The sequence below is a fragment of the Phacochoerus africanus genome, chromosome 2 (assembly GCF_016906955.1).
Source record: "Phacochoerus africanus isolate WHEZ1 chromosome 2, ROS_Pafr_v1, whole genome shotgun sequence".
Taxonomy (NCBI): domain Eukaryota; kingdom Metazoa; phylum Chordata; class Mammalia; order Artiodactyla; family Suidae; genus Phacochoerus; species Phacochoerus africanus.
Window position 1 is genome coordinate 237,800,945 of NC_062545.1, and position 22,346 is coordinate 237,823,290.

Here is a 22,346-nt window from a genome sequence, read left to right on the forward strand (position 1 = left end):
GCCCTTACCTTTTTTCCTGGGACAACACTAGAGAAAAAAAGCTCATTCTTTTATTTAAGGTACTTTTGGGTGGAGCCTGTTCCTTCTAGTGCAGAAACCAAGGGGTTTCGGTTCACAAGGATGTCTGTTCCCCAGTGTAGGCAGGGAGATTCCTAATCCCACATCCCCTACTCAATGCTTTCCAGTTTCAGGTCTCCTAAGGTTGTCCCTCCCTTCACCTATGGCTAAATTCTTGTCTTGGCTCTTCCCTGAGGCCTAAAGTCTGGGGATCTAGGTCTGCTGGGCCAGACTGCTCCCTCTGGACTCCATGTGAACACTGAGGATCTGGGATATGGGAAACTGTCATGTTCCTACTGAGCACTGGAATAGACTATGAGACCTCAGAGGTCAGGAGCACTCCAATAAGAAGGCCCTGAAGCTGGTCTTGTAGCTCTGCCTACAATATGATATTACCATTCTTGGAGGTTACATGGGAGATCTGTGGTCCTTTAATATCTGTATAACTTTAAACATACACACACACATCAAGATAGTAAAGAAACTAGGGGGAAAACTAGTTAAGCCAAGTCCTGAGGAATGGGGTCTTTATTGGGTCATCTCACTTTCTTGTTTTTTTGGGTGTTTGGGTTTTTTGGGGTTTTCTGGGGGTCTTTAAGGGCCGCACCCACAACATACAGAAGTTCCCAGGCTAGAGGGTCAAATCAGAACTATAGGTGCCAGCCTACACTACAGCAATAGCAACTTGGAATCTGAGCTGTATCTCTGACCTATACCACAGCTCACAGCAACGCCAGAGCCCCAAACCCACTGATCGAGGCCAGGGATCAAACCTGCATCCTCGTGGATCCTATTCAGATTCATTTCCACTGTGCCGTGAGAATTCCCAAGTCAACTCACTTTGATCAAGACCCTGAATCCTTTTATAGCAGTTGTGTGTGTGGCGGGGGGTAATTTTGTGTGACAGTCCTAGACAACCATTTTCTCATTTATATGACTGTAATATGTTCTTTAAGCTTGGTTATCCCAAATCTTGAGCAACCAGAACTCTTGAATGTAGGGAATTCCTTGGTCACTGGAGCCCCTTTGATGACTTAGATAGACATTTAGCTTCTGGATGTCTCCAAGCTCACTAACTCTAAGAACATTTTCCAACTGTGGCTTAGGAGCTGGAGTCTTCTTGAACTTCTCTATCTCCCTGGGCTCTTTGGCTCCTGAAGGAATCCAAAATTAATCTCTAAATATCCTTTTTCTAAAGTGGAAAGTCCAAGAAGATGCTCCCCTCCAGACAGTCTCCTGTCTGTTCTCTGCCTCTGGGGCACTGCCTTTCCTGACTGGAGTCTTTTGGGGCATGACTCCACTCTCATCTCTTCAGTCATGTCCTGCCATTGTTCAACATGGAGTGACTCTGGACTACCTCTGTTGTCCTTCACAGATTCCCACTCTGCTGTAATTTGTCCATGACAATGAATGTGAGGAACTAAAAAGTTTGTCTGCTCTTCTCCTCAGACTTAAGGTCCTGTGTGAATCATAACTAACATCTAGAGCCCTCTGGCCTTCCTTGCTCACAGCTGAGGGGGAGGGAGAGAACCATTGAGAATGAGGACTGTGACTGCCCTGTCTCCCAACCTGCCTAAGGGTTCCTTTCAAAGAGCTAAGCAACCTCAATATAGCTATCTCTGAAATATGGGTGGTTGAGAAAGAAATGTGGATGGGGAAAGGGGCCATAATTGAGTCTCTATCAACTAAACAGTTTTAAGGATTCAAGGACACTGAGAGGTAAACTCTACCTCTCTCACCCAAAATTATATAATCTGGGCCTCTCAATGCTTGCCTAACGCTTAGAATAACTCTAGGAAGATTTCCTCCCTTGACCTTTTTTTTCTTTTTTTAGGGACACACCTGGGCATATGGAGGTTCCCAGGCTAGGGGTCAAATTGGAACTGTAGCTGCTGGCCTACAGTGCAGCCATAGCAACACCAAGATCTAAACCGCATCTGCAACATACACCAAAGCTCACGGTGACACTGGATACTTAACCCACTGAGTGAGGCCAGGGATCAAACCTGTGTCCTCATGGATGCTAGATTCATTTCTGCTGAGCCACAAGGCGAACTCTACCTTCTGGGACTATTTAAGAGTCATTTGCTGACATGCAGGACACCACATCTCCCAACAACCATGGAACACTAATGACAAATCAGATCAATTGCATAGTCTTTAGTAGATCCCACACCCTCAAACACCCATTTGCAGCATAAATGGAGACAGCTCTTCCTGGGTCTCCCCTCTGCACAGAGAGTGACTTGCGGCTACTGTCCTGATTCCTGGTGGCTGCTCCACACTGGAGTCTCCCTTTGTTTTACTCAGTGGAATTGCTAATGTCTGCTCCTCCACCCACCACCACCCCCAGTTTAAATGTAAGAATTTTTTCCAAGGTGGTGCTTTAGTTGGTTCCAAATTTATTTTTTATAGGAAATTCTCTAAGAAAAATGGAAACTAGGACATAGGGCTAGGAGCCCAGGCTATGCTGTAAAAAATTAAAACCCACAAATTTTCAATCTGCTTCTATAACAGGTATTAAATTTCAGTTGCAGTGAGAGACTGTATGTCATAGTGGGTCCAAGGAAAGGATACTCCAAAGGCCCTAATCTGGCGTGGAGAAGAAGGTAGTAAGAGTGGGAGCAAGAACTGAAGGTGGGCCTGAGGTAGGGGCTGGGAATGAAACAGGGTTCAGGACTGGGGAACCAGTAGGGAATATTTAGCTTGCATTTGAGACCAGAAAAACAAAAACTGAGAATTCACTGCTAGCAAATCTGCCCTATAAAAAATACTAGTAGAGGAGTTCCCATTGTGGCTCAGCAGGTTAACAACCTGACATAGTGTCCATGAGGATGCGGGTTCAATCCCTGACCTCACTCAGTGGGTTAAAGATCCAGCTGCAAGCTGTGGCAGAGGTCACAGATGTGGCTCGGAGCCAAGGTTGCTATGGCTATGGCAAGCAGCTGCAGTTCCGATTCAACCCCTATCCCAGGAACTTCCATTAAGGTGCAAGTGTGGCCCTAAAAACACACAGACAGACAGACAGACAGACAGACACACACACACACACACACACACACACACAAACTTCTAAAGTTCTTCAGGCTGTGAAAAAAGAAAACAAGACAGTAACTCAAATCCACATGCAAAAATAAGGCGTACTGCCAAAGGTAACTACAGAGTAAAATATAAAAGATAGTATAAATGTATATTTGTTTGTAACAATTTTCTTCTATTATCTGATTTAAAAAATGCCTTCATAAAGCAATAATGATGAATCTGTGTTGAATGTATTACAACGTATAAAGATATAATTTGTATGCCCATAAGGGCACAAAGAAGGGGGAAGGAAATAGAGCTGTATAAGAGCAAAATTTTTACATACTATGGAAACAGTTGGTTTTAGTCCAAACTAGACTGTCATATATTAAGATAAAGATAAAATAAGATACATATAAGATTTATTAGGCTAAATTAAGGTAAATTATGATAATTATTATCCCCAGGGAAACCACTAAGAAAATAACTCAGAAATATGTAAAGGAAATGACAAGGTAATTAAAATCCCTTGCAGTGATGAAAATATCTATTTACCAAAAAAGAAGGCAGGACAGAAGCAACTGAGGAACAAAAAACAAGAGACATACAAAATATTTTTAAAAAGAGCAAAGTGGTAGACATAACCACTACTACATCAGTAATTACGCCAAATATTAGTGGAATAAAACTCTAAATAAAAAGCTGAGATTGGGAAAATGGATTTAAAAATATGTGAACCACCTATATGCTATCTGGACATACTTTGGATTCAAAGACACTGATAAGTTAAAAGTAAAAGAATGAGCAGGAGTTCCCATCATGGCTCAGCAAAAAGGAATCTGACTAGCATCCATGAGGATGTAGGTTCAAACCCTGGCCTCGCTCAGTGGGTTAAGGATGTGGCATTGCCATGATCTGTGGTGCAGGTCACAGATGAGACTCGGATCCTGCATTGCAGTAGCTGTCGTGTGGGCCAGCAGCCACAGCTCCGATTCAACCCCTAGCCTGGGAACCTCCATGTGCCACAGGTACAGCCCTGAAAAGACAAAAGACAACAACAACAACAACAACAACAACAAAGTAAAAGAATGGAAAGAGATATACCATGAAAACAATATCTAAAAGAAAACACTAGTGCCTAAACTAATATAAGACAAATAAAACTTTAAAAGAAAAACTGTTACGAGGCAAAAAAGTACATTGTACAATAATAAAAGAGTCAATTCATTATGAAGCTATAATTATGAACATATACACACCTGACAAAAGAGCCTCAAAAACATGAAGCAAAAACTGACACAACTGAAAGGAGAAATAGACAATTCAACACTAATAATTAGAAGACTTCACATCATGGCTCAGCAGAAACGAATCTGACCAGCATCCATGAGGACACAGGTTAAATCCCTGGCCTCAATGAGTTAAGGATCTGGTGTTACTGTGAGCTATGGTGTAGGTCGCAGATGCGGCTCAGATCCCATGTTGCTGTGGCTGTGGTGTAGGCCAGCAGCTACAGCTCCAATTCAACCCCTAGCCTGGGAACCTCCATATGCCATGGGTATGGCCCTAAAAAGGTAATAATAATAACAATAATAATAATAAAAATTAGAGATGTTATTGCTCCACTTTCAATAATGTAAGAATAATTAGGCCAAAGATTAACAAGGAAATAGAAGACTTGAACAACGCTATAATTCAACTAGACTCAACAGACATCTATAGAGCACTCCATCCAATAACAGCAAAATACACATTCTTTTCAAGTACACATAAAACATTTTCCAAGTGAGACCATACACTGATCACTAAAATAAGTGTCAACAAACTTAAAAGGATTGAAATAATACAAAGCATATTCAATCAGACTTGTGGTTTCCAAGGCGGAGTGAGGAAGGAGTAGGAAGGACTAAGAGTTTGGGTTAGGAGATGCAAAGTATTACATTTAGAATCAATAAACAAAAAGGTCCTACTGTATAGCATAGGGAACTATATCCAATCTCTTGGGATAGACCATGATGGAAAATAATTTTCTTTTTTTTTTTCTCTCTTTTAGGGCCACACCCATGGTATATGGAAGTTTCCAGGATAGGGGTCAAATCAGAGATACAGCTGCCAGCCTACAACACAACCACTGCAATGTGGGATCCAAGCAATGTCTTCAGCCTACACCATATTTCACAAGGCCAGATTCCCCAACCCACTAAGTGAAACCAGGGATCAAACCCACATCCTCGAGACAGGATTAAGATGGCAGAATACAAGGACTGGAGCTCAACTTCTCTCATAAAAACAACAAAATTTCAACCAGATGCTGAGCAACCTTCAACCAAATGGACCAGAAACTTTCAAAAAGATATCCTACTCCAGAAGACAGAGAGGAGGCCACATCAAGAGGTAAGAGGGGCGATTACACAATATAAGCAATCCCATACCTCCTGGGTGGGAAGCCTCATAGACTGGAAACTAACTGTATCACAGAGACTCACCTACAGGAGTGAGAGTTCTGAGCCCCACATCAAATACCAATGCCTGGGAATCTGGCACTGGGAGAAAGAGCCCCCAGAGCATCTGGCATTGAAGGCCCCAGTGGGGCTTATGTGCAGGAGCTCCACATGCCTGGGGGAATGGAGACACCCTTTTTGAAAGGTGCACACAGACTTTCATGTGCACTGGGTCCCAGGGCAAAGCAAAGGCACCACAGGAATCTGGGTCAGACCTGACTGCAGTTCTTGGAGGATCTCCTGGGAAAACAGGGGGTGACTATGGCTTGTTGTGGGGAAAGGTCATTGGAAACAAAGCTCTTGGGAATATTCATTAGCATGCGTTTCTCTGGAGGTAGCCACTGTGGGAAAAACTGGCTCCACCCATAAGTGCTGAGAAGCACCAGGACAAAACAATAATCCAGGTGGGATTATAGCCCCACCTATCAGTAAACACACTGCCTAAAGATCCCTCTAATATCACCCAGAGACAAAGCCCCACCCACCAGAGAGAAAGGAATCAGCTCCACCTACCTGTGGGCAGGCACCAGTCCCTCCCATCAGGAAGCCTACATCAAGCCCCCAAACCAACTTCAGCCACAAGGGAGGCAGACACCAGAAGTAAGAGAGGCTACAACTCTATTGTCTGCAAAAAGGTCACCACACCAAAAACCTATAAAAATGAAAAGACAGAGAACTATAACTCAGATAAGGGAGAAAGAAAAAAAAAACAGAAAAACAGCTAAGTGATCAGGAGATTATCAGCCTCCAGGAAAAAGACTCTAGACTATTGATGCTGAAGATGATGCAAGACATTGGAAATAAACTCGAGGCAAAGATGGATAATTTACAGGAAATACTGAGCAAAGAAATACAAGATATAAAACTTAAGCAAGAAGAGATGCAAAATACAATAAGTGAAATTTTTAAAAAATCATTAGAAACAGCCAACAGCAGAATATGGGAGGAAAAAGAATGAATAAGCAAGGTGGAGGACAGACTAGTGGAAATCCTGATGCAGAACAGAAAAGAGAAAAACAATTGAAAAGAAATGAAGAGAGGAGTTCCCGTCGTGGCGCAGTGGTTAATGAATCCGACTAGAAACCATGAGGTTGTGGGTTCAGTCCCTGCCCTTGCTCAGTGGGTTAACGATCCAGCGTTGCCGTGAGCTGTGGTGTAGGTTGCAGACGCGGCTCGGATCCCACGTTGCTGTGGCTCTGGCGTAGGCCGGTGGCTACAGCTCCAATTCAACCCCTAGCCTCCATATGCCACGGGAGCAGCCCAAGAAATAGCAACAACAACAACAACAAAAAAGACAAAAGCCAAAAAAAAAAAAAAGAAATGAAGAGAGAAGTTCCCATTGTGGCTCAGTGGTTAACGAATCCAACTGGAACCATGAGGTTGTGGGTTTGATCCTTGGCCTTGCTCAGTGGGTTAAGGATCTGGCATTGCCATGAGCTGTGGTGTAGTCACAGACACAGCTCAGACCCTGTATTGCTGTGGCTCTGGCGTAAGTCAGTGGCTAGAGCTCTGATTAGACCCCTAGCCTGGGAATATCATCCATATGCAGGTGAGGCCCTAGAAAAGACCAAAAAAAAAAAAAATGAAGAGAGTCTCGGGGAACTCTGGGACAATGTTAAACGCACCAACATCTGTATTACAGGGGTGCCAGATGGAGAAGAGAGAGACAAGAGGACAGAAAAAATATTTGGAGAGATAATAGCCGAAAGCTTCCCTAACATGGGAAAGGAACCACTCACTCAAATCCAGGAAGCACGAGTACCATATAAAATAAACCCAAGGAGGAACACCCCAGACACATATTAATCAAACTGACCAAAATTAAAGACAAAGAGAAAATCTTGAAAGCAGCTAGGGAAAACAAACAAATAAGATACATGGGAACACCAATAAGGTTATTGGCAGATTTTTCAACAGAAACTCTGCAGGCCAGAAGGGAGTGGCATGATATACTTAATGTGATGTAAGAAAAAAATCTCCAACCAAGATTACTTTACCCAGCAAGGCTCTCATTCAGATTCAAAGGAGAAATCAAAAGCTTTACAGATAAGCAAGAGCTAAGGGAATTCAGCAAACTAAACCAGCTTTACAACAAATACTAAAGGAACTTCTCTAGGCAGAAAAGAAAAGGCCACAACTAGAAACAAATATACCACAAATGACAAGTCTCACCAGTAAAGGCATATATACAGTAAAGATACAAAATCATCTATGCATAATTATACTATCAAGATCAGAAATTGTGAGAAGAGGAGGGTACAAATGCAGGACTCTGGAGATTCACTTGAAATTAAGAGACCAATAACTTAAAACAATCTCATATATATATGGACTCCTATATCAAAACTTCAGAATAACTGCAAACCAAAAATCTACAATCAATACACAAATAAGAAAAATCATCCTAAATACAACACTAAGGATAGTCATCAAACCACAAGAGGAGAGAACAAGAGAAGAAGGGAAGAAAAAAAGAACAACAAAAACAAATCCAAAGCAATTAATAAAATGGCAATAAGAACATACATATCAATAATTATCTTACATGTTAATGGACTAAACACCCCAACCAAAAGACACAGACTGGCTGAATGGATACAAAAACAAGACCCATATATATGCTGTCTTCAAGAGACCCACTTCACTTCTAGGGACACATACAAATGTAAAGTGAGAAGATGGAAGAAAATATTCCATGCAAATGGGAATCAAAAAGAAAGCTGGAGTAGCAATACTCCTATCAGACAAAATAGACCTTAAAATAAAGAATATTTTAAGATACAAGGAAGGACACTACATAATGATCAAAGGATCACTCCGAGAAGAAAATATAACAATTTTAAATATCTATGCATCCTACATAGGATCACCACAATATATAGGGAAACTGCTAACGATCTTAAAATGAGAAACTGACAACAACACAATCATAGTGGGGGACTTTAACATCCCACTTACAGCAATGGACAGATCAACCAGACCGAAAATCAGTAAGGAAACACAGGCCCTGAATGAAGTATTAGACCAGATGGACTTAATAGATATTTATAGGACATTCCATCCAAAAGCAACAGATTCTTCTCAAGTGCACATGGAACATTCTCTAAGATTGATCATATCCTAGGCTACAAATCCAACCTCAGTAACTTTAAGAAAATTGAAATCATATCAAGCATCTTTTCCAACCACAACGCTATATGACTAGAAATCAACAAGAAAATCACTGCAAAAAACAAACACATGGAGACTAAACAACATGCTACTAAACAACCAATGGACCACAGAAGAAATCAAAGAGGAAATTAAAAAATACCTAGCAGCAAATGACAACAAAGATACCACATTCCAAAACCTATGAGATGCAGCAAAAGCCGTTTGAAGAGAACCATTTATAGCAATACAAACCCACCTCAGGAAACGAGAAAAAGCTCAAATAAACAACCTAACTTTACATCTAAAACAGCTAGAGAGAGAAGAACAGACAAGACCTAAAGTTAATAGAAGGAAAGAAATCATAAAGATCAGAGCAGAAATCAATGAAATAGAAACGAAGAAAACCATAGAAAAGATCAATGAAACAAAGAGCTGGTTCTTTGAAAAGATCAACAAAATTGATAAATCCTCAACCAGACTTATCAAGAAAAAAAGAGAGAGGACTCACATCAATAAAATTAGAAATGAAAAAGGAGAAGTAACAACGGACATCACAGAAATACAAAGGATCATTAGAGACTACTACATGCAACTATATGCCAATAAAACGGAAAACCTAGAAGAAATGGACAAATTCTTAGAAAAGTACAATCTTCCAAGACCAAACCAAGATGAAATAGAAAAGATGAACAGACCAATCACAAGTACTGAAAATGAAACTGTGATTAAAAAACTTCCCACAAACCAAAGTCCAGGACCAGATGGCTTCATAGGTGAATTCTACCAAACATTTAGAGAAGAGCTAACACCTATCCTTCTGAAACTATTCCAAAAAATTGCAGAGGAAGGGAAATTCCCAAACTCATTCTATGAGGCCACCATCACCCTGATACCAAAACCAGTCAAAGATACCACCAAAAAGAAAAGAAAGAAAGAAAATTACAAGCCAATTTTGCTGATGAACATAGATGCAAAAATCCTCAACAAAATACTAGCAAACTGAATCCAACAATACATTAAAAAGATTGATCAAGTGGGATTTATCCCAGGGATGCAAGAGTCTTCAATATCCACAAATCCATCAGTGTGATGCACCACATTAACAAACTGAAGAATAAAAACCATATGATCCTCTCAATAGACACAGAAAAAGCCTTTGATAAAACCCAACACCCATTTCTGATTTAAAAAAAAAAAAAAAAACCTTAGAAACTGGGCACAGAGGGAACCTACCTCAACAAAATAAAGGACATTTATGACAAACCCACAGCTAATATCATTCTCAATGGTGAAAAGCTGAAAGAATTCCCACTGAGATCAGGAACAAGACAAGGATGCCCACTCTCACAACTAGTATTCAACATAGTTTTGGAAGTCCTAGCCACAGAAATAAAAGATGTAAAAGAAATAACAGGAATCCAAATTGGGAAGGAAGAAGTAAAACTACCACTATTTGTAGATGACATGATACTATACCTAGGGAATCCTAAAGACTCTACCATAAAACTGTGAGAGCTCATCAATGAGTTTGGCAAAGTCTACAGATACAAAATTAATACACAGAAATTGACAGCATTTCTATGTACTAACAGCGAAAGATCAGAAAGAGAAATTCGGGAAGCAATCCCATTTACCATCACATCAAAAAGAATAAAAAACTTAGGTATAAGTCTACCTAAAAAGACAAAAGATCTGTACTCTGAAAACTATAAGATGCTGCGGAAAGAAATCAAATATGACACAAATAGATGGAAAGACATACCACACTCTTGGATTCTAAGAGTTAATATCATCAAAATGACTGTACTACCCAAGGCAATCTACAGATTCAATGCAATCCCTATCAAATTACCAAGGACATTTTTCACAGAACTAGAACAAAATATTTTAAAGTTTGTTTGGAAGCATGAAAGACCCAGAATAGCCAAAGACATCCTGAAAAAGAAAAATGGAGCTGGAGGAATCAGACTCCCGGACTTCAGACTATACTACAAAGCTACAGTCATCAAAACCATATGGTACTGACACAAAGACAGAAAAATAGATCAGTGGAACAGGATAGAAAGCCCATAATTGAACCCACACACCTACAGCCAACTAATACATGACAAAGAAGGCAAGAACATACAATGGAGAATAGACAGCTTGTTCAATAAGTGGTGCTGGGAAAACTGGACAGCCACATGGAAAAGAATGAAAGTAGAACACTTCCTAGCACCATATACAAAAACAAACTCAAAATGGATTAAGGACCTAAATACAAGACCAGATACTATAAAACTCTTAGAGGAAAGCATAGGCCAAAGACTCGCTGACATAAGCAACAGCAACATCTTCTCAGATCCACCTCTTAGAGTAATGACAGTAAAAACAAAAATAAACACATGGGACTTAATTAAACTTAAAAGTTTCTGCACAGCAAAGGAAACCCTAAACAAAACGAAAAGACAACTCACAGAATGGGAGAAAATCTTTGCAAATGAAGCGATTGACAAGGGATTAATCTCCAAAATTTATAAACACCTCCTACAGCTCAATACCAGAAAAACAAACAACACCCATCAACAAAAGGGCAGAAGATCTAAACAGACCATTCTCCAAAGAAGACATACAGATGGCCAAAAAACACATGAAAAGAGGTTCACTATCACTCATTATTAGAGAAATGCAAATCAACACCACTATGAGGTACCACCTTACACTGGCCAGAATGGCCATCATCAAAAAGTCTACAAACAATAAGTGCTGGAGAGGGTGTGGAGAAAAAGGAACCCTAGTACACTGTTGATGGGAATGTCAATTGGTGCAACCACAGTATGGAGATTCCTCAGAACACTAAAAATAGAACTACCATTTGATCCAGCAATCCCACTCCTGGACATCTATCCAGAGAAAACCATGACTCAAAAAGACACATGTACTCAGTGTTCATTGCAGCACTCTATACAATAGCCAAGACATGGAAACAATGTAAGTGTCCACCAACAGGGGAGTGGATCAAGAAGATGTGGTATATATACACAAATGCAATATTACTCGGCCATTAAAAGGAACAAAATAACAGCATTTGAGCAACATGGATGGACCTAGAAATTATCATACTAACTGAAGTCAGTCAGACAATGAGACGCCAACATCAAATGCTATCACTTACATGTAGAATCTTTTAAAAGGGATATAATGAACTTCTTTACAGAACAGATACTGACTCACAGACTTTGAAAGACTTATGTTTTCCACATGAGACAGGTTGGGGGTAGGGGGAGGCACTGCGGGTTTGGGATGGAAATACTATAAAATTTGCTTGTGATGATTGTTGTACACGTATAAATGTAAAAAATTCATTAAGAAATAAATAAGTAAATAAATAAAATTAAAAAACCCAATGCCTCATGGATATTAGTCAGATTCATTTCTGCTACGCCACAATGGGAACTTTCAGAAATAATATTTTAAAAAAGAATGTAGAGATGTATGACAGAGTCACTCTTCTATATAGCAAATTTGGCACAACACTGTAAATCAACTATACTTTTTTTAAAAAGTATGTTATAGGAGTTCCCGTCGTGGCTCAGTGGTTAACGAATCCGACTAGGAACCATGAGGTTGCGGGTTCAGTCCCTGCCCTTGCTCAGTGGGTTAACGATCCGGCGTTGCCGTGAGCTGTGGTGTAGGTTGCAGACATGGCTCGGATCCCGCGTTGCTGTGGCTCTGGCGTAGGCCGGTGGCTACAGCTCTGATTCAACCCCTAGCCTGGGAACCTCCATATGCCGCGGGAGCGGCCCAAGAAATAGCAACAACAACAACAACAACAACAACAACAACAACAACAAAGACAAAAGACAAAAAAAAAGTATGTTATATGATCACAATAAAATGAAAGACATCAATGTAAGAAGGGAATTCAAGAAATGCATAAACATGTAGACAGATATAGATACATAGATAGATAGATAGATAATCTCCTATTAGTTCTGTTTTTCTGGAGAACCCTAATATACACAGAAATTACCAACTGACTCAAAAGGAAATAGAAATCTCAGCAGACCTATGACAAGCAAAGAGACTGAATCAGCAATCAAAAACTTTACAATAAGAAGTCCCTGGTGGCTTAGCAAGTTAAGGATGTGGCATCACTGCTACAGCTCAGGTTCAATCCCTGGCCTGGGAACTTCCACATGCTGCGTGTGGGGTGGGGGTGGGGGACCAAAACCAGTTTCCAAAAAAGAAAAATTCTGGACCTGATGGCTTCACTAGTGAATTCTACCAAAATACTTAAAGAAGAATTAATACTAATACTTCTCAAACTCAGCCAAGAAAGAGGGACCTCAATGTCATGGAGCTGGACTGAGGAGGGCAAAGCAGAGTGAGAGCTGCACAAGCCACCAGTACCACCACCTGATGGACACCACAGCCTGAGATGCTGGGGTAGGAGCTGGGTATTGAGACTCAGGCTCCAGAGCTCAGTTTTGGGGAGAGAACTAGAGTTGGCTCTGTAGAGACATCCTGAGGGGCTAGGGAGTAGTGTGTCACAGGCTAGGGAGCAGTGCACCATGGGCTGGGGAGTGAAGTTCCAGAGCTGAGGGAAGCCAGGAGGAGGTCTGGGCCTACAGGAGAAGGAAGGCACCACTGTTGGGGAGAGTGAGAGGAGGAGGGGAAGACCGCCATTGGAATACCTTTCCCTGTGCACAGTCAGACCCTCAGAGAGCAGGGCGCCTCTGGTGTAGGCTCTGGGTGGGGGCACCTCTTGTGTGAGATAAGGGCAGTTGGGGGCTAAGTGCAACAAGGTGCCTCTTGTGTGGTCTACAGGTGGCAGGGGCAAACCACAGTGGTCATCTCAGACACCAGAGATGGGTGTGGTTGCCACCACTAGGGGTCTATGAAAAGGCAGCACCTACACCCAAGTCACCTCAGAGGTAAGCAAAGAAGAGGGCACTGCAACCAAGCACCACCTGTTGTTGCTCTTACTCCCCTGGGAATGCACCCACCCTGCTGCTGCCACTGCCAAATGATCCAGGTGCCACCTACACCTGCATGATTACTGTTACTTCCCAGGGCTCTGGAACTAGGAGAATCCTGCACCACCTTCCCGTGAGTCCTTGCCATTGTCAAAGGCCCAGAAACCAGGCACTGGCTACTAGCCCTGCCCATTGCCTCCTCCTCCCTGAAAGCATGCACAGGACCCTAAAAATAAATAGTAAGCCTCACAAAATACCCAGGGGTGCTCATACATATAAATAGCCCTCCAAGGTTACAGTAGTTGTTTTCCCTAACCTCACAGAGTAAGAAAAATATAAGCAAAATGAAGAAGCTTAGGAACCATTCCCAGCTAAAAGAACAGGAGAATTCACCTCTATAGTCTAACAGACACTGAGCTCAAAAAGGAGACAATGAAAATACTCAAGGAATTAGAGCAAATATGAAAGAATTAAGAGTGGCTATATAAATAGCATTGCAAATTACTTTAGAAAGGAATAAGAAAATATAAGGAAGAGCCAAGAAAAAATGAGAAAATTCATTTGCAGAAATGCAAGCTGAGTTAAGGGAACTGAGAGCAGAATGAATAATGCAAAGGAATGAATTAGTGACCAGGAAGATAGAATAATGGAAATCACCCAATCAGGACAACAGACAGAAAACCAAATGAAAAAAACATGAAAGCAATATAAGATATCTATGGGATAATATAAAGCAGACCAATCTACACATAATAGGGATTTCAGAAGGTAAAGAAAAGTGGGTTGAAAATATATTTGCAGAAATTATGGCAGAAAATTTTTCAAATCTAAAAGAAACAGATATCAAGACACAGAAAGCACAGAGGGCCCCAAACAAGTTGAACTGTAACAGGCCCATACCAAGACATACTATAATAAAAATGACAAAGGTTAAAGATAAGGAGAGGATTCTAAAGGAAGCAAGAGAAAAACAGAGAATTAATTATAAGGGAACCCCCGTAAGGCCAGAAGAGAGTGGCAAGAGATATTCAATGTTTTAAAAGGGAAAAATTTGAAGGCTAGAATACTCTATCCAGCAAGACTATCATTTAAAATAGAAGAAGAAATAAAGAATTTCTCCAACGAACAAAAAATAAGAGTACAACAATACTAAACCCACTCTAAAGGAAATACTGAAAGGGCTCCACTAAATATAAAAGAAGTAGATGTAGGAAATCACAAATGAAAGCAATCACTTAAATAAGCTGGTATACAGATTTTTTAAAAAGATAAAAAAAAAAGCAACAGCAGCCTATTGTAAGAGCAACGTTAAACACAAGGACTGGCAAAAGGACAAACATGAAGATGTTAAAAAATGAGTTCAAATCATAAAATGTGGGTAAGGAAAGTAAGAAAATCTAAATTCTTTTTTTTTTTTTTAAAGAATGTGTTTGACCCTATATGACTATCAGGCTAAGCAAGCAGGTATAGGATGAGGTTAACATACTTGAAAAACAGTGCAACCACAAATGGAAACCAAACATTACATTCACAAAAACTAAAAAGAAGAGGACACAAGAATAAAATAAAAGGAAATCACCCAACCAAAAAAAGAAAGGAACAAAGGAGAAACATAGAATCAACTGGAAAACGAGATTTTAAATGGCAATAAATACATATTTATCAATAATTACCTTAAATGTAATTGGACCAAATGCTCCAATCAAAAGACAGAGTGGTAGACTGGATTAAAAAAACAAGCGCATACAATATGATGTCTACAAGAGACTCACCTTAGGGCAAAGGATACAGGTAAATTGAAAGTGAGGGGATAGAAAAAGGTATTTCATGTAAATGGAAAAGACAGAAAACAGGAGTTGCAATACTCATATCAGACAAAATAAACTTTAAAACAAAGGCTATAAAGAAAGACAAGGAAGGACTTTAACATCCACCCACATTAATGGACAGATCCTTTGGCTAGAAAATCAATAAAGTAACAGAGATCTTAAATGACACAATAGAAAAGTTAGACTTAATAGACATTTTTCAGGACATTACATACAAAAAAATCAGAATATACATTCCTTTCAAGTGCATATGGAACATTCTCAAGGATTGACCACATACTGGTCAACAAATTTAACAGTGTAGAAATTTCAGAGTTCCCGTCGTGGCTCAGTGGTTGATGAATCTGACTGGGAACCATGAGGTTGCAGGTTCGATCCCTGGCCTTGCTCAGTGGGTTAAGGATCTGGTGTTGCCGTGAGCTGTGGTGTAGGTCGCAGATGCGGCTCAGATCCCGCGTTTCTGTGGCTCTGGCATAGGCCGGTGGCTACAGCTCCAATTCGACCCCTAGCCTGGGAACCTCCATATGCCGCAGGAGCAGCCCAAGACATGGGCAAAAGACAAAAAAAAAAAAAAAAAGAAATTATTTCAAGTATCTTCTCCGACCGCAATGGCATGAAACTAGAAATCAACCACAGGAAAAGAAATGAGAAAAAAAACTGACTACATAGAGATTAAACAACATGCTACCAGAAAAAAACAATGGGTCAATGAGGAAATCAAAAGAGAAATTAAAAAATTATAATGAAAACACAGCCATTCAAAATCGATGGGATGCCACAAAAGGAGTTCTTAGAGGGAAGTTCATGGTAATACATGCCTTCCTCAGAAAAGAAGGAAAATCTCAAATTGACAGCTTAACCTAACACCTAAAAGAATTAGAAAAAGAAGAACAAACAAACCTAAAGTCAGAAGAAGGAAGGAAATCAAAAAGATCAGAGAGGAAATCACTAAAATAGAGATTTTTTTTTAAGAAAATAGAAAAAAAAATCAATAAAACCAAGAGGTGGTTCTTTCAAAGGGTAAACAAAATTGAAAAACCTCTGGTGACTTGGCGGCGGCCACTGCGTAGATCGGATTCCTCTCGCTCGTGCCTCGCTCCGCGTCCTCTGCAACCATGTCTGACAAACCGATATGGCTGAGATTGAGAAATTCGATAAGTCGAAATTGAAGAAGACAGAAACGCAAGAGAAAAATCCACTGCCTTCAAAAGAAACGATTGAACAGAAGCAAGCAGGCGAGTCGTAATGAGGCGCGCGCCGCAGTATGCACTGTACATTCCACAAGCATTGCCTTCTTATTTTACTTCTTTTAGCTGTTTAACTTTGTAAGATGCAAAGAGGTTGGATCAAGTTTAAATGACTGTGCTGCCCCTTTTCACATCAAAGAATGGAGAACTACTGACACGAAGGCCTCGCCTGCCTCTCGCATCTGCCTGGGTGGCTGGCAGGGAAGGAAAAGAACTTGCATGTTGGTGAAGGAGGAAGCTGGGTGGAATTTAGAGTAAAAAGCGAGCTGGTCCAAGGTGTCCTGCAGGCTGTAAAATGCAGTTTAATCAGAGTGCCATTTTTTTTGTTGTTGTTCAAATGATTTTAATTATTGGAATGCACAATTTTTTTAATATGCAAATAAAAAGTTTAAAACATGAAAAAAAAAAGAAAAAAGAAAAACCTCTGGTAAGACTCACCAAGGAGAGGAGAGAAAGAACTTAAAGTAAAAAATGAATAAGGAGAAATCTCAATGGATACTATACAAATACAAAAAACCATATATGAACAACTATACGCCAACAAATTTGACAACCTAGAAGAAATGGACAAATTTCCAGAGACCTACAGCCCACCAAAACTGAATCAAGAAGAAACAGATCAATTGAACAGACTGATCACTAGAAATGAAATTGAATATGTAATAAAAACATTCCCTACAAACAAAAATCCAGGGCCAGATGGCTTCACAGGTGAATTCTACCAAACATACAAAGAAGAACTTATACCCATCCTTCTTAAACTTTTCCAAAAGGTTGAAGAAGAAGGAATATTCCCAAAAACATTCTATGAAGCCACAATCACCCAAATACCAAAACCAAACAAAGATACTAACAAAAAAATGAAAATTATAGGCCAGTATCTTCAATGAATATAGACACAAAAATTGTCAACAAAATTTTAGCCAACCAAATCCAACAACATATAAAAAAGATCACACACCACAACCAAGTGGGATTCATCCCAGGTTCACAAGGATGGTTTAACATATGCAAATCAATCAACATCATATACTACATTAACAAAAGAAAATTCAAAAGCCACATGATCATCTCAAAAGACGAAGAAAAAGTATTTGACAAAATCCAACATTAATTTATGATAAAAAAAATTCTTGGAGTTGCCGTTGTGGTGCAGTGGAAACAAATCTATGAACCATGAGGTTGTGGGTTTGACCCCTGGCCTCACTCAGTGGGTTAAGGATCTGGCATTTCCTTGAGCTGTGGTGTAGGTCGAAGACACAGCTTGGATCTGGCATTTCTGTGGCTCTGACGTAGGCCGGCAGCTGCAGCTCCAATTAGACCCCTAGCCTTGGAACCTGGTGCAGCTCTAAAAGGACAAAAAGACCAAAAAAAAAATTCTTACCAAAGTGGGTATAGAGGGTACATACCTTAACATAATAAAAGCCATTTATGACAAAAATCACAGCCAATATAATACTCAATGGAGAAAAGCTAGAAGTCTTCCCACCAAAATTTGAAACAAGACAAGGATGCCCACTCTCACCACTTTTATTCAACATAGTATTGGAAGTCCTAGCCACAGCAATCAGACAAACAAAATAAAGAAAAGGTATCCAAGTTGGAAGAGAAGACATAAAATTGTCACTGTATGCAGATGACATGATACCATACATAGAAAATCCTAAGGACTCCACACAAAAACTAATCAAATGGATCAATGAATTCAGCAAAGTAGCAGGATACAAGATTAACATTCAGAAGTTGGTTGCATGTCTGTATACTTACAATGAAATATTAGAAAAGGAATATAAAAATACAATACCTTTTAAAATCACACCCTCCAAAAAATTAAATACCTAGGGATAAACCTGACCAAGGAGGTGAAAGACTTAGATGCTGAGAACTATAAAACATTAATCAAGGAAATCACAGAGGATTAAAAGAACTGGAAAGATATCCCATGCTCCTGGATTGGAAAAATTAACATCATTAAAATGGCCATACTACCCAAAGCAATCTATAGATTTAATGTGAACCCCTTATCGAATTGCCCATGACATTTTTCACAGAACTAGAACAATCCAAAAATTTATATGGAACCATAAAAGACCTGGAATTGACAAAGCAATTCTGAGGGAAAAAATCAAGCAGGAGGCCTAACTCTCCCAGGCTTCAGGCAATATTACAAAGCTACAGGACTCAAGACAGTGTGGTACTGGTACCAAAACAAACATACAGACCAATGGAACAGAATAGAGAACGCAGAAATAAAGCCAGACACCTATGGTCAATTAATCTTTGACAAAGGAGGCAAGAACATAAAATGGGGAAAAGACAGTGTATTCAGCAAGTGATGCTGGGAAAACTGGGCAGCTGCATATAAATCAATGAAACTAGAGCACACCCTCACACCATGCACAAAAATAAACTCAAAATTACTTAAAGACTTAAATATAAGACAAGACACCATAAAAGTCCTAGAAGAGAACAGAGGCAAACATTCTTTGACATAAACCTTAAAAATGTTTTCTTAGGTCAGTCTTCCAAAGCAACAGAAATAAAAACAAAAAGAAATCACTGGGACCTAATCAAATAAGCTATTGTACAGCAAAGGAAAACCATTAAGAAAGAAAGAGAAAGAAAGAAAGAGAGAAAGAAAGAAAGAAAGGGAGAGAGAGAGGGAGGGAGGAAGGAAAAGAAGGAAGGAAGGAAAGAAAGAAAGAGGAAGGAAGGAAGAAAGAAAAGACAACCCATGGAATAGGAGAAAATAGTTTCAAATGATGCAACTGACAAGCGCTTCATCTGTAAAATATACAAGCAACTTATACAACTCAACAGCAAGAAACCCCAACAACCCAACTGAAAAATGGGCAGAAGATATATTAGATGGCCAACAATCACATGAAAAAATGCTCAACATCACTGATTATTAGAGAAATGCAATTCAAAACTACGAGATACCACCTCACACGAGTCAGAATGGCCACCATTAACAAGTTAACAAGTAACAAATGCTGAAGAGGGTATGGAGAAAAGGGAACCCTCCTGTACTGTTGGTGGGAATATAAATTGTTATAACCACTATGGAAAACAGTATGGAGGTACTTCAGAAAAAATAGAGAACTACCATATGACCCTGAAATCCCACTCCTGGGCATATGTCCCAACAAAACTTTGATTGAAAAAGTTACATGCATCCTTGTATTCACTGCATGTATATATAGCCAAGAGATGGAAACAATCTAATGTCCACTTACAGGTGAATGGATTAAGAAGATGTGGTATATATACACAATGCAATACTACTCAGCCATAAAAAAAGAACAAAATAATGCCATTTGCAGGAACTTGTCTGAACTAGAGACTCTCATATTAGGTGAAGTAAGTCAGAGAGAGAAAGTCAAATACCCCATATGATATCACTTATATCTGGAATCCAATATACGGCACAAATGAAGCTATCTACAGAATAGAAACGAACTCATGGACTTAGAGAACAGACTTGTGGCTGCCAAGGGGGAGGGGAGGAGGAGGGAGAGGGATGGACTGGGAATTTGGGATTAGTAGATACAAACTATTACATGTGGTGTGGATAAGCAATGAGATCCTGCTGTATAGCACAGGAAATTATATCTAGTCACTTGTGATGGAACATGTTGGAGGATAATGTGAGAAAAAGAATACACACACACACACACACACACACACAACTGGGTCACTTTACTGTGCAATAGAAATTGACAGAACATTGTAAATCAACTATAAGAGAAAAAATAAAAATACGTAAAAAAAAGGAATAGAGGGGAAATTCCTCAACATGACAATGAGTACATATTTTTAAAAAAATCCTTAGCTAGGATCATACTCCATGTTGAAAGACTGAAAGCATTTCCCTAAGACAAGGAACAAGATGCTCACGTTCACTACTGATATTCAATATTGTACTGGAAGTTCTAGCCAGATCTATCAGATAAAAAAAAAAAGAAATAGAAGCCATCCAAACTGGAAAGGAAAAGGTGAAATTACTTCTATTCACAGATGATATAACCTTATATACAGAAGATTCCAAAGAACCCATAAGAGAGCTAGTAGAGCTAATAAATGAATTCAACAAAGTTGCAAGGTACAAAATTAACACCAAAAAATGAGCTGTATTTCTCTATGCACTGCAAATAAACAATCCTAAAAGGAAATTAAGAAGGCAATTGCATTTATAATAGCATATAAAAGTATCAAACACCTAGGAACAAATATAACCAAGGAGGTGAAGGATTTCTACACTGAAAACTATAAAACATTGCTGAAAGAAATTAAAGAAGAGCTATATAAGTGGAAAGACATCCTTTGTCCATGGGTAGGAAGATAATATGGGGGGGTGCCTTTTTTTTTTTCTTTTTGGGCTGCTCCTGTGGCATATGGAAGTTCCCAGGCTAGGGGTCAAATCAGAGTTGCAGCTGCGGGCCTACACCACAGCCACAGCAACATGGGATCCAAGCAGCATCTGTGACCTACACCACAGCTCAAGGAAATGCAGGATCCTTAACCCACTGAGCAAGGCCAGGGATCAACGGTTATTAGTCAGATTCATTTCCACTGAGCCATGACAGGAACTTCAGATAATATTGCTAAGATGTCAACATTACCCAAAGCAATCTACATATCAACACAATCCCTATCAAAATTCCAACTACATTTTTTTGCAGGAATGAAAAAGCCATCCTCAAAATTATACAGAATTGCACAGAGTCTTCAATAGCCAAAACAATCTCGAAAAAGAATAAAGTTAGTGGATTCACACTTCCTGATCTCAAAACTTACCACAGGAGTTCCCATCATGGCTTAGTGGTTAATGAACCTGACTAGTATCCATGAGGACTCAGGACTGCATCCTCACAGATACTAGTCACATTCATTTCTGCTGTGCCGCAACAGGAACTCCTGGTCAATTAACTTTTGAAAAGGGTTCCAATACAGTCAATGGGGAAAGGACAATCTTTTAAATAAATGGTACTGAGAAAACTGAACATTTACATTACACCATAAATAAAAATTAACTCAAAATGGATCAAAGACCTAAACCTAAGAGCTAAAATTATAAAACTTTGAAGGTATAAGATATTAATATCCAGAATATATGAACAACTCAACAACAAAAATCCAACAAACCAAATAAAAGAGAAAAAAGGACTTGAACAAACGTTTCTCCAAAGAAGGTATATGAATAGACAATAAGACGTTAAGAGATGCTCATCTTCATTGGTCATGAGGGAAATGCAAACAACAAAGCCACAATGAGAGGGAGTAAGTGGGATGGACGGGGAGCTTGGGGCTGGTAGATGCAAACAATTACATTTAGAATGGATAAGCAAAGAGGTCCTACTGTACAACACAGTGAACTATATCCAATCTCTTGGAAAAGAACATGATGGAAGATAGTATGAGTAAAAGAATGTGTATATGTATATATGTGTGTGTGTGTATAGACCCAGTTATATATATATACACACACACACATATAACTGGGTCACTACACTGTAGAGCAGAAACTGACACAACACAGTAAATCAACTACACTCATATTAAAAATAAAATTTAGGG

General features: G+C 39.5%; 1 pseudogene; it reads left to right on the forward strand.

The window, feature by feature from the left end:
- Positions 1-16,619: 16,619 nt before the first annotated feature.
- Positions 16,620-17,160, forward strand: LOC125120092 (thymosin beta-4-like; annotated as a pseudogene).
- The last annotated feature ends 5,186 nt before the right edge of the window (positions 17,161-22,346 follow it).